This window comes from Sceloporus undulatus, chromosome 3, assembly GCF_019175285.1.
Source record: "Sceloporus undulatus isolate JIND9_A2432 ecotype Alabama chromosome 3, SceUnd_v1.1, whole genome shotgun sequence".
Classification (NCBI taxonomy): domain Eukaryota; kingdom Metazoa; phylum Chordata; class Lepidosauria; order Squamata; family Phrynosomatidae; genus Sceloporus; species Sceloporus undulatus.
In genome coordinates this window covers 71,377,505-71,390,386 of record NC_056524.1, presented here as the reverse complement: position 1 = coordinate 71,390,386, position 12,882 = coordinate 71,377,505, and positions in this window count along the sequence as shown.

Here is a 12,882-nt window from a genome sequence, read left to right as displayed (position 1 = left end):
TAACCAATTAAAAATTGCTAGTTTAGCTTAAAATTAATTGGGTAGCTCTCAAGCCCTGGCAATGGCCATTGTGGATGTTCAAACAGGTGGGGATGCAGGTTGTCTGAGCTCATGGGAAGAAGAAATTACCACTTTAGACAGCTTCAAAAAAGCTGTCAAGATGGATCTCTTCCGGCAGGCCTTTCCAAATAAACTCCTGGCCACAGATGATTACCCCTCACACCATATTTACTACCCCCTGCCTATGTTTGTTTATTATAAATTGATTTAAAAACTCTTTTAATTGTAATATATTTATTCTTTTACGAGGGGATATTGTACTTTTAAGTATATATGTGTATGTGGATGTTTACCGTGAGCTGCTCTGATTGTCTTGCTACAGAGAGACGGGAATATATAAAGTTTTATTTATTTATTTGGAATGTTACTCCCAAAGGAGTACATCAGCCTTTCTTTCCCTCAGTACCAAGGTCAGCTACTTCTTCCTCTGAATTGTCTCACCACCACCACTGGTAAGGAACAATAGCAGATCCTTCCTGGTCGTTGGCCGAGTCTACACATAAACATACTATGCAAACACTGCAGATTTTCACACATTTCATTGAAGCTTAATTGTCTTAAGTTTCCTGTGAAAATTCTCATCTATTTGCCTCCCTTTGCTGAAAAGCACAGCTATGCAAATTCATGACAATTCATGCAAAGCGGGAAGACTCGTGGATATTCCAGTGAAAGCTGAGATTCTTTTTACAGTGGAGTTTTATGTACCCCACCCTCCGCTGCCACAAAAGCCTGGATTCTTCCAAACACGTGTAGCTGGATCACTGTCATTAAATTCAAGTTAGGAGTATTTTAATTGTGCAGACAAGTTCCTGACAGCTTTGTGCCTCCTCCATTAAAGAGACAGTCTCATGCATAAGCCAGACTTGTGCACATGGAGACCACTGACAGGATTCTGCCTCTGCTTGTGAACAAAAGGTTGAGGATAAGCAAACCCAAGGTTCACTTCTGTCTCCCTGCCAATGAAGGCCTCCTGACCAAATCATGTGAACTGATGGTAAGCTAGAAACATAGCAATCTAACATTGTGGTTTTGCACTTTACACTTACACTTACAAATGTGTTATTATTTATTTATACTTACTTAAGGAAAACAGTAGAGACCAACTTGTTCATACCAGTACAGCAGTCTGTCAGATCACAGTCTCTGGACTGTGATAGGATGGTATTCCTCTTTGTAATAAGTTTTGGTACACACCTCCTAGGAATCCATCCTCCACATGGTGTTTGCTTCTCATATGACTTTTGGTAGGCAACCATTTTGTTCACATGTTTGTCAACAGTGTAATTGCACAAATGGTAGCCCAGCAAGGAGAGACCTTTCTCTAAAAAGAAAGAAAGAAAGAAAGAAAGAAATCATGGTTACATCCTTGGATAGGAACTAATAACACAGAAATTATTATCCCCCATTCAACTTGGAAACATTGAGTAAAATAACACAATATGTTTTGAAAAGATACCAAAAACAACAAATAAAAGCACAGTATTAAATACCCAAAATCCAAGGCCGTTGCTACCATAAGGTATAATGAAGTGTTATCCCGAGGCAGCTGATTTAGACTATCAGAAAGCCAAGCTTTTTCATTAGCAGTTGAATTTTGTTCCTAGGAAGGGAAGAGGTTCTTGTTGGATTTTCACTAGTGGGTATCAAAATAAATGGCCTCAGGTAATACATGGAAAAGTGAGCAATTCCATTTGCTTCTCAACCATATTTAGCAGAAAAGCCCTGCCAAATTTGGTTTTGTTATTTACTGACCTAACATGTTTCAAGCTTCAAATACTGTCTCCCATTTCTCAATGGAGAGCAGATTTTCTCCCTTTCAACTTTCTCTCCAGAATGGTCTATATTGCAGCTATGTCATAGAAAGGGGCAGGAATTTGACCGACTTCCACAGGAGCTAAATGTATACAGTCTGAACACTAGAAACTGTAGATAACTCGTAAATTCAAATATATATATATATATATATATATATATATATATATATATATATATATATATATATAATAATAAACTCAACAAAGTTAGATGCTTGTAAATATCCTAAAACCTCAAGATCAGAATTACACTTGATTAAACTATTAATTCACTAGATTTCAAAAAGCTAAATATATTTATGTTATTGCTTCGTTTCATTTTCATTGAAGTTTAAAATATTATTAAGATCAATGTGTGGGAAACTGCTAGTTTTTTATTTCAATGGAATTTACATTTTGCTCCATTCTGGTATCACTCTCCCAGCTTCAGAAGCATTTATCAGAGCTGCTAGACAACCAAAAGCAACCTGACAGTCAACTGAGAGGGAAACTCAAAGGAAAGAAACCCTTCAATGCCCCTCCAGAAGTGTCCATTAACAGGAAGGTCAAACTGAACACTACAGGGACTCAGTTTTGGAGCAATTATGCATTCCACCAGCCACAAAACTGAAATGGTGAACATATGCTAAGGTCAAGACTCTCATGCATCCATTTATTTCCTATTCCTTCCTCTACTATGAAAGTCAGCTGCTGTGGAAATTGCAAGCAACGTTGAAAGGGTTCTTCTGAAATATTTCCAGCTTTCCAAAGATGGTTCTGCTATCTTAATGGAAAGAAAATAACTATCTTGTCCTGAACTGGGAGTGAGGAGTGGGGTTCGCAACTAATTTGAGGAGCACGTGAATATGCTTTGACATCACAGGCTCTATTAGATCAGATTATTTTTTTTAAGTATGCTTAATTTCATTTGTATAAATGTTGGAAAATGATTATTATATAAATGCAGGAAGATGAAATTTACCATGAAACTTCAGTAACCATCTTTGCAGGTGTGGTCGATAGCTTTGTTTGCCTCAATAACAAAGAAATACTATGGATTATAGTCCTTCCTAGACCACAAGTATGTTTCTCAGCATACTGATGAGTTCACAGAAAATACACAAAGGACTCCTCCGCATAAATACAAACCCCAATTGGCCAAGTTTTATTTGCTGCTCAACCCATACAATATGCCCATGTCCATTTGTACTCATGTGTGCTCCATTTCACAGAGGAGTTCAAATTTCCCCTGATGAGTTCCTGAATTTGGGGGGGGAACTGGGATCATGCATGCCAATCACATGCCCAAAACACGCAACATGCCAGTTGTATACTTGGCAGAAATGTGACAGAAATAAATATGGAGGACCCTATATACATACAGTGGGCCCTTGGTATCCTCTGAGATTTAGTTCCAGGACTCCTGTGAATATCAAAATCTGTGGATGCTCAAGTTCCATTAAATATAATGGCAGAATAAAAGAGTTCATTATACAAAATGGTAAAATCAGATTTGCAGTATGAAATTGCATATTTTTGTTAATATTCTCAAGGGTGGATGCTTGAAGCCATGGAGAAAGAATCTGTAGATACAGAGAGCTGATACAGGCATATGTACAGTTGGTTCCTCCACACAAACAGGAATTTTAAACTAAACACAGGCTTCCAATTCATGCAAAGAAGCCGTCCATACACAACAGAATCGGTGTGCACAATCCCCTGTCACATCTTTTGCTGAAGAATATAAAAGCATGCACTTGCATGCATGGGCATGGGGAAATTGGTATAGTTTTACTTCCACCCACACACATATATAGTCATTGCATGGGATTCATGTCAACACCACACATCAAACGTACATTCACTATGGAGTGGCCTGTGTGTTGAGTAGGGGGTTGTTATACCAGTGGTAGTTTCTCTTTTCTGAATGGATGGTCTTTCAAAAGGGTGGGTCTTTCAAAAGGGTCTCGTACCCATCCTCCCAGTTATCTTTGCTTCTGTTTGGTCTTGTCTTAAACTCTGACACAACCCTATTTTCTGTCTTTTTTAGCTCCAGTTCGAGGCTCTGGTCCACATACTCCCACTTTAAAAGATGGATGGCTAACAGAGGCCAGGGCTCATTTTGTGGTGACACTCAGTTGTAGAACTCCTTTCCCATGCACAACTGGATTCTTCTTCTGAGTCACTGATGGCAACTAATAGGACTTTAAAATAAAGAGCACTGTTAATATGTGTATTTAGGATTCGAATTTATGTAGTTTTAAGCTGTTTTAATGTCTTTTGTCTGCTGAAATTAAGTTAAGCCACCTTGAACCCAATCTTAAAGAAAAGCATGATAGATATTTTTAAATATTTACATTTGTTATGGTGCAAAATATTACTTTCCTTCCTACATCCTGACACCTATGGATTCTATATCCTCCAGCTGTCCTGGTTTGGCAGGCAGTCCCAATTAATCTTCTGTTCCCCTACTTTTTCAGCTGTTTTTAAATGTCCCAGCTCCTCTCTCTTCTTCCCACTTGCCCCCTTTGATCCCCTTCTTCCTTCATGTGCTGCATACTGAGTTCAAACTGCAAAAGTAGTTTATATTCAGTTAACTCAGCAAGAAGGGAAGGAGAGGAGAAGTGGAAATCTGCCATCCCAATAGACCCACGACAAAGCAAGCTGCTGCAGCATTTCCTAGCTTATGTGTTCTTCTTCATTATAACTGTTGTCACCTTGACCACAGTTTGATATTGTTTGGCCATACATGTCCCAGTTTTCATTTGTGAATGTTGGAGGATATGTGATCGTAGCACTAGTTTAACCCTATCTTTAAAACATTGTTGGAATATTCTCCTAACACCAACAGTACAACTCCAGACCTAACTGAGCTTTGTAGTTTCTATGAAAGCCAAACAGCACCTAGTGCTTAGAAACCAGTTCTTAAAGAATGTTCCCTTGTGTAAAGTTACTAGTGCAATTCAGATAGGTTCACAAATTTGCATTCTCTGCTCCTTAGCTCCCAGTCACAAGGATTAGACATCCATTAAATATTGAAATGTGTTTAATTTTGTGGTGTGTGCGCACGCACATTTATGTGCATGTGGCAGAGAGAGAGAGTTACTATTTGCTAGCTGAATTTTACAGTATGATCATAAGAACACTGCCATTTACCTGTCTATAATATTGATTATCACTTTTGCAGTACCTTACCCAACTGTGCAATTTCTGAAAATTAAAACTAGTGATAGAAAAATATTAGCATTTTAAAGGAAAGATTTGTAATGGAGTTAATCTCCAGAAAAAAATAATAATGATTTCTTAGAAACATCAATATATTACATTCATAGTAAAAGAGGGCTAAATAATCTAGAGGCACCAGGTCCTATTTGATCTTGGAAGCTAAGCAGGGTCAGCCCTGGTTAGTACTTAGATGGGAGACTGCCAACGAATATCAGGTGCTCTAGGCTATATTTCTGAGAAAGGAACTGGCAAAACTATCTCTGAGTATCCTTTGACCAAAAAACCCTATGGAATTAATGGGGTCACCATAAGTCGACAGGCAACTTGGAAGCATATACACCAGCAGCACCACAAACTATTATAAAGTTTATAACTTCAGTGTCTTACAATCCTACAAAATTGTTTACAGTTAAAAGCATTAACCAGAAATATTCATCAGAAAGAAACTGCTAACAATGTGTAAACTCATCAGGCAACATAAGATTACTATATATATAATTGATTGGCTATCATTTGGCATATACGATGGCAGCCAAATGCAAGTTTGACATGTGATAAAAGACCTGAGAGTCGTAATATTGTTGACAATGTAAATCTGATGCAAGTATTGGAGAACTGCTGACATTTCATGATCCCTGCCCCATTCACATGGACCTCCTCCATGTTTTAGTTTAAAAATATATCCCATCTTAGGAGGGAGTTGGGATAAAAATGAAATGAAATAAAATCCAAAGTAGTTCAGTTGTGTACTTGAAAATATAAGAAAGGAAAAAAATAAAGATTGTTCATCCAACACATGTGGATCCAAAACTGCAACTATTTTAGGTGACGGTTGGAAAAGAAATGTCCTTTCAGTCTCATTCAGCAATAGACCAGATCATTAGTCTTCTGTCTGTGAACTAACACTTTTAACACAATGTTATCCTTCCTTTCCCTTATCTGTTTCTAGTCTTTTTTCCCCTTCTTAGTTATTCTCTTAGGAAAGTTTCTACAAAACTTGATATTTAAAATATGATTGCAGTATCTATGTGAGGAACATTCCATATTTCTTGACATTTTCTTCATGTTGAGACAAATCAGGAACAATAAAATAAGGCAGCTTTCTTTCACCAGCAAACACCAGCTTAGATGTATGTGTCAGCTTTAATCAATGACAATGTGTAGTGGAGGAGAAGAACAGACAAACTACATAATATATAATCCCTCCCCCATCTCCAAAAATAAGTCATGTAATGCTCAACCAGATGTATTTACTACACAACCCACATACAATTACATGCTGGCTTTCCATTGTCTGGGATGGTTGGAGCTATTTGTTAGAATTAATGAATTCTGTGGTTATCCACAATTTCCAACTTTTAAAAAGACAGACACTTTAAAATAAATATGCTTCTAATTATTTAGAAATGATATACAATTTAGAATTTAATGCTGCACAACAGAACCGACCCATGTCGTTTTGCTTAAATGGCACACTGGCATCCGCCCAAATCAAGATATAACTGAAGTCAGGCAAGTTATTTTGTTGCATATGGCAGAAATTCTTACCCTGTCCCTGACAGTAAAATAATAATAATAATAATAATAATAATAATAATAATAATAATAATAATAACAACAACAATAGCCCCCCCTTTGAAGAAACTTGCTAAAAATAACCCTGATAGGTTTGCCTTAGGGTTACCATAAGTTGAAAATGTCTTGAAGGCACCTAACAACAACAAAAGTAGTAGTAAATAAGAGAACTTGGAAAAACTACTTTTCAAAAAGACAGTTCCCACATTACAGCTACTGGTCATGTTGTCCTGGGGATCCTGGGAGCTGTAACCCCCAACAGTACATTTTCCAAGTTTGAGGAAATAACAAACAATTCATTGCCCTTTCATGAAATCCAAAATCTACTGCCTGAAGCTATCATATCAAAGTGCCAACTCCAATGAAGAAGAAATAAATCAGTGCTAAAATAACCTTTCAGCATACAGGGATAACAGAGGATTTGTCTCCTTTTACCGTTCCTGTCCTTAACTGGTCTGAATATTATGATGGTCCCAAGAACCACTACATTCTAGAAACTTGCATAGTTTTCACCCATAAAGCATGTTTTTAAAAACACAAATATATGTGCATATCCTTCTCTCCCATTTGGAACATTCTCTCCCTGATATTATTCAGAGCAGCTTTAACACTTCATGATGGTTAAGCTTATTTCCCTCTACTAAGAATGGGATCATAGGATTCCAGAGCTAGAAACAGTACAAAGCTCTATAGTTATGACACACAGCACTTATAATAAATAAAACAAAACAGAACCCTTCCCTATAGCTTACAAAGCACACAGCACAATGTTGTATGCATGCCCACTAGAACGTAGATCCCACTGAATCCAGTGCAGCTCACTCCCAAGAAAGAGTGCATAGGATTGGATTGCAGTCATTGTGATTCCACTCAACTTCTCTTTACAGAGCTTTGTTATAAAGCTGTTGCCATTGTCACAAACAATTGGATATCAAAAGAGATCAGCAGCAGCTCTGAGAATTCTATATCTATATTTGCCAATTGGTTAGAGCATATGACAAGGGCTCTTGTTCTCAAAATAAATAGGCTCTATGGTACAAGTGGCAAAACATACAGTTCCCATCCAAATTAAAATTAGTTGGGTAGCAACATTAATACAGGCCAGAGAAGGCATATTGTTACTCACCTGTAAAGGTGTTGCTTATTCCCTGCCCTGAAGCGATGTATAGGATGAAAACAGAAGCAACAAGGATCCTAGTTACTGGTCTCAAAAAGCTTCTCATCATGTATGTAAGAGTTCTGTTCCGGGGGAACAAAACAGTTGTTGGTATTACATCCAAATTTAAAAAAAAAATAAAGCCAAATTTTCTCTCCGTTTTCCTTTGTACACAGGTAGCCACAGAACAAAGTGAGAATCTAGCCAGTACCTTGCCTGTGTGGCTTCATTAATGCTTTCCCTATGGAATGCCAGCATCTCAATTACTAATCCTGGTCCACAGCAACCTGATGTAGTCATTTACAGAGCAACATGCTGATTAAAGCACACTTATTTGGAACCAAGTTCCACAGAAGTCAATTGGACTCTTCAAAAACCCAAGAATTAAATAAGCTTAGTATTGTTGGGGAAAGAGTGAAAGAAGGGATGCTGAGTGGGTTAGAGGTTGCTGTAAACCACTTGAAAAGCAAGGATGAAAATGGTGTGGGGAACATAGATTGTGCTCAGTGGAAGGAGATACTCCTTTTCAGGAGAAATAAAGCAGTAACAAACTGAGAGGACAGAAGTAATAAGTCTGCAGTTGAACTGTTGTTATAATTCAAATCTAAAAGCAAAGGCAGGGAAATTCTTTCATCCTGAGAATGAAATTCAATTTCAGAGAAGCTATGGAGGCTCATTCCAATGGTAGCTGGAGCCGGAGGCAAAAAGCGGAACCAAAAATGTTAGGACATTTTTTGATTAAAGTTCTTGCTGCCACTAACTAGATTTTGGAGACATAGGGGAATGGGGGTAATAATGGGGGGAAATGGTGTCATGGGAGATCATTGCACTGCCCTTTTCCATCCTTCTGTCCTTCCCTCCTGACCTAGGCATGGGCTGAAACCTTTTAAGCACGGATTTTACTGCATGCCTCCATGCCCAAGTCGGAGGCATCTTGTACCCAATCATGGCAACCTGTACCCAAACCAGACTTCTCCTGTAATTTGCAAAATCCCATTCTTTCAAAAAGTGTTGGCGACGTCTAGATCGAATATGGGATGCCATGATCAAGTACAGGATGCCTCTGACCAGGGCACGGAGACATGCGATACAATCCATGCTTAAAAGGTTTCAACCCACATGTACGCTGGGAGGGAAGGACAGAAAAGGGCAGTGAGATGATATGATAAAGAGGGAATGGTCATTTGGAAAATGGTATAGGATCCTATTGAGACTCCAGGAAGAGAGGATTTAGCCCAAGGTACCTATATTGAAATTCCTAACCCATGCCTTTTAGAGCACGATAGTGGTTCACCTTCATATAAGATTTTTTGTTGTTTTGTCGCGAACATGACCTTGTTGCTTATGTGTCTTCTGGTCAACTCAAATTATGGATACTATCTCAAAAGGTTTTCTTGGAAAGATTTGTTCAGAACAGTTTTTCCATTGGCTTCCTATTAGGCTGAAGGTGTGTAACTTGCTCAAGGTCGCCCAGTGAATTTTCCAGGTTTAACACGGATTTGAACCCTTGTCTCCCAGAATCCACTCAAAGCATTACATCATGCTGGCTCACACTGACATGGCTACTTCCAAAAGTTTTAACATAACAGTTTTGAAAGATATGATTGTCTTGGAACAATGCTGGTGTGGGATAGAATGAGACTCCTATTATGAACAGAGATAACATGTTTGTAAGCCTATCTTAGCCTCCTACCTGTCACTTTAATAAGTGTCAGCTGCCGAGGAGAAATAACAGGAGTTAGTTCCTATGTTTTAAATTCAAATTCTACATTGCAAAATGCTCTTAAGAAAAAAAAAGAAGCCTATAGTATTAGTACGCTATTATACTAATAATACTAGGCAATCTTATCAGATACAGTACTTGTAAGAAGAGTTTGCATATCCCCAGGGGATTTTTTTAATTGGTATGGTTGCTATAGTGAACCATGCAAAGGGCCATGGAAACAAGACAAAGGAGATTTTCAGTGGGGAAATCAAATTTGCCAGCCATTGCCAAAACCAGAAAATATTTTCAACAGCCATTCATTTAATTTTCCGCCATGGTATTCTCCATTTTCAGTTCTGTAATGTCCTGTCAGGCATTTTTTAACTTCCTGACAGAAGATTGGAAGTCTGTCTTTCACGTTTTGATTTTTAAATATTATTTAAATTCTACTCATCTTCCATCCCATAATCCTTAATATAGTTGATTTTTTTTTACCCAAACACACTCCTCCTAAATTCCATTGTTCCAATGGTATCTACTTACTTTCCACTACCATATCCCTTATGCACACTTTTAATCAAAAAAGATTCTTTAGGCTCTGTTCACATGAGAACTTTGAATATAACTTTTTCAAAATGCCACTTTGATGTCTCAGGGAAAAGATTTGTTATTTCTCCTCACAGTTTTGAATAACATAATTGAATATTACATAATTGTGTTACTTCTTTCCTTTCCCATTCCTCTTTCCTTTAAAAATACCAATTTATTTCAAAATGGCATAAAAATTTATTACATGCTGTGTGGGAACAGATATAAAAACTGGAAACTTGTCTACAATAGATTCAGATGGAGCCAGTCAGAGACAGAAATATAGCCAGTTAGGAAGAACAGATGGAGGAGATTTGAATTTTATTTTATCTCATTTTATTTTTTACAGTAAGAACTTGAAGAAAGCTAGGAAGAAGTGTTATTTTGGAAGTACTGTGTACTGGTTAAGTAAGTAGAAGGTAAGAGTAAGTAGATAAGAGTGAGAGAAGGATGTCTAAAGGGGGAAAGTTATGTAAGAAGGCCGACTCAGGATTGAAGAGACGATGAAAAGAAGGAACTGAAAAGGGAGATAGGGAAAGGATGAGGATGAGCTCGAGAGGAGAGATTGGAAGGATTTGGAAAGGAGAAAGAAACTTAGAAGGAAGATAATAAAAGAGGGATGTGTTGGAATGACGTTAACAAGAAAAATGGAGATAAGGGGTACAAAATTGCATATATAAAATTAGCTTTGCTTTCTTTCTCTTTACCCTCAAATCCTCTTATAGATATTACTGCATACTGTTCTATGTAAAAATTAATAGAATCAGTGTATATTACAAAATAAGTGGGATTTAATGCCTAACTGATGTAACTGTATTTGTAATGATGATAATTTGATGAAGGAATTATGCATATATGCTCTGAGTGTATGTTTTTAATATTCAATGAAATTTATTTTTTAATTAATTTAAAAGGAATTACTGTGTACTGTGAATGGAACTAGCATAAGAATAGATGTTTATTTTGTTTGTTTGTTCAATAATCTTTACTTTTGTATCTTCTACTCTGTTTGGATGTTTTAATTTAACATTAACAATAAATAAATAACCATTTTATTATTATATTATTATTTATTATATTTAAATATCAACCATGCATTATCACAGTTTAACCTACTGATCAACACAGCCACTTGTGCACAATAGAGTAGTGGTTACAGTTGGTACCACCCCTCAGGGTTTTACGAAAGTAATGCCGTTTCCGCGGAGTAAATTTTCGGAACCCGAAAACCTTCGTAACCCTGAATTGCCATAGGCGCTAATGGAAAAAATAGCGCCTGCTGCCTGACCTGCCGGTGGGCGAAATAGCGCAGAGGTTTTTTCGTAACCACGAAAAAATTCGATAAGCCGAAACAATAAGAATCCTATGGGAAGATTTGTTTTCGTATCCCGAAAATATCGTATAGCTGGGTAATTCGTAGTCACGGGGTACCAATGTAGTTTGAAAACTCTACCAGATCCAGAGAGGAATCTTAAGGGTAAAGGGGCAAGATGAGTGATAGAAATGCAAGAGTCGGAACTGTAAGATGTTACCCAAAAGAAAGTGGGGAGAATTGTGGTCCCCACCAACTATGTCAGCATGTTCTTAAATGTTTGAGGAATTGCTTAGCTCTAAGAATGCTTGTGAGAGGTTGGGTAATCTAAGGATTGTTTTCATCTATATATACCAGTACTAACAGTGAGAGGCGTTCAGGTTGAATAAAGAATGTTTTATTTTAGAAATAGGCAAGAAAGCACAAATACACATAGTAATAATTCAATCAGGGATACCATACAAAATAGAGATGTGGAAATTGGATAGTGGAGGCTGAGGTTTGTAGAAGGGGTGTTAATTATCAGTCCTGCAAAAGTCTGGAATGACCTGCTGGAGGAGATCTGCCATATAACATCTTTGGAGGCCTCTAAGAAGGCAATAAAATGGATCTCTTCCAAAAGGCATTCCCAAATTGACCTCCTCAGAATGTTCACTCTCCAGTTGGGAATTATTGTTTTTAATGCTATTTTAATGTGGGAGGGAGATAGGGAATAAGATTTTATATGTTTTGCTATGTTTTTATTTGTGGTTTGTTGTGTTCTCTTTCTATTGTTCTTATGTTTGTTGTTACCCGCCTTGATCCAATACAGGGAGAGGCGGAATACAATATTATTATTATCATTATTATTATTTCACAGAAAGTAGGGTTTGGCTAAGAGCATGTCTGAGCGCAACACAGTGAATGCAGGAAACCCGCTGTACACACATGAGGCTAGAGCTGGGACTGACATTTATATCTGATTTCCTAGCGTCAAGGGGTATTTGTAGTGTAATAAGGACTTGATTGTCTTCACATAGAACCAACCATAGGATTCTGAAATGACTGATGGTTTTAAGTTCGGATTAACAAAAGCATTGATTGGATTTAGGACAACCCCAGTGTTGATGGATAGGGACATTGGCTGGGAACATGGCAGGAAGTAGGTAAGAGATATTGTCTTGTTGTTGTTGTGTGATTTCAAGTCATTTCCAAATTATGACAAGGTGACTCTAAGGATGCGGTGGCTTAGTGGTTAAGATGGCAGTTCTAATGATCAGAAGATCAGAAAGTTGATGGTTCGAGGCCTGCGTGCTGCATGACAGGGTGAGCTCCTATCACTAGTCCCAGCTTCTGCCAACCTACCAGTTCAAAACCATGCAAATGCAAGTAGATAGATAGGTACCACTTTTCATTGGGAAGGTAACAGTGTTTGGTGCAGTCATGCTGGCCACATGACCACCAGAGCAGTCTTTGGACAATGCTTGCT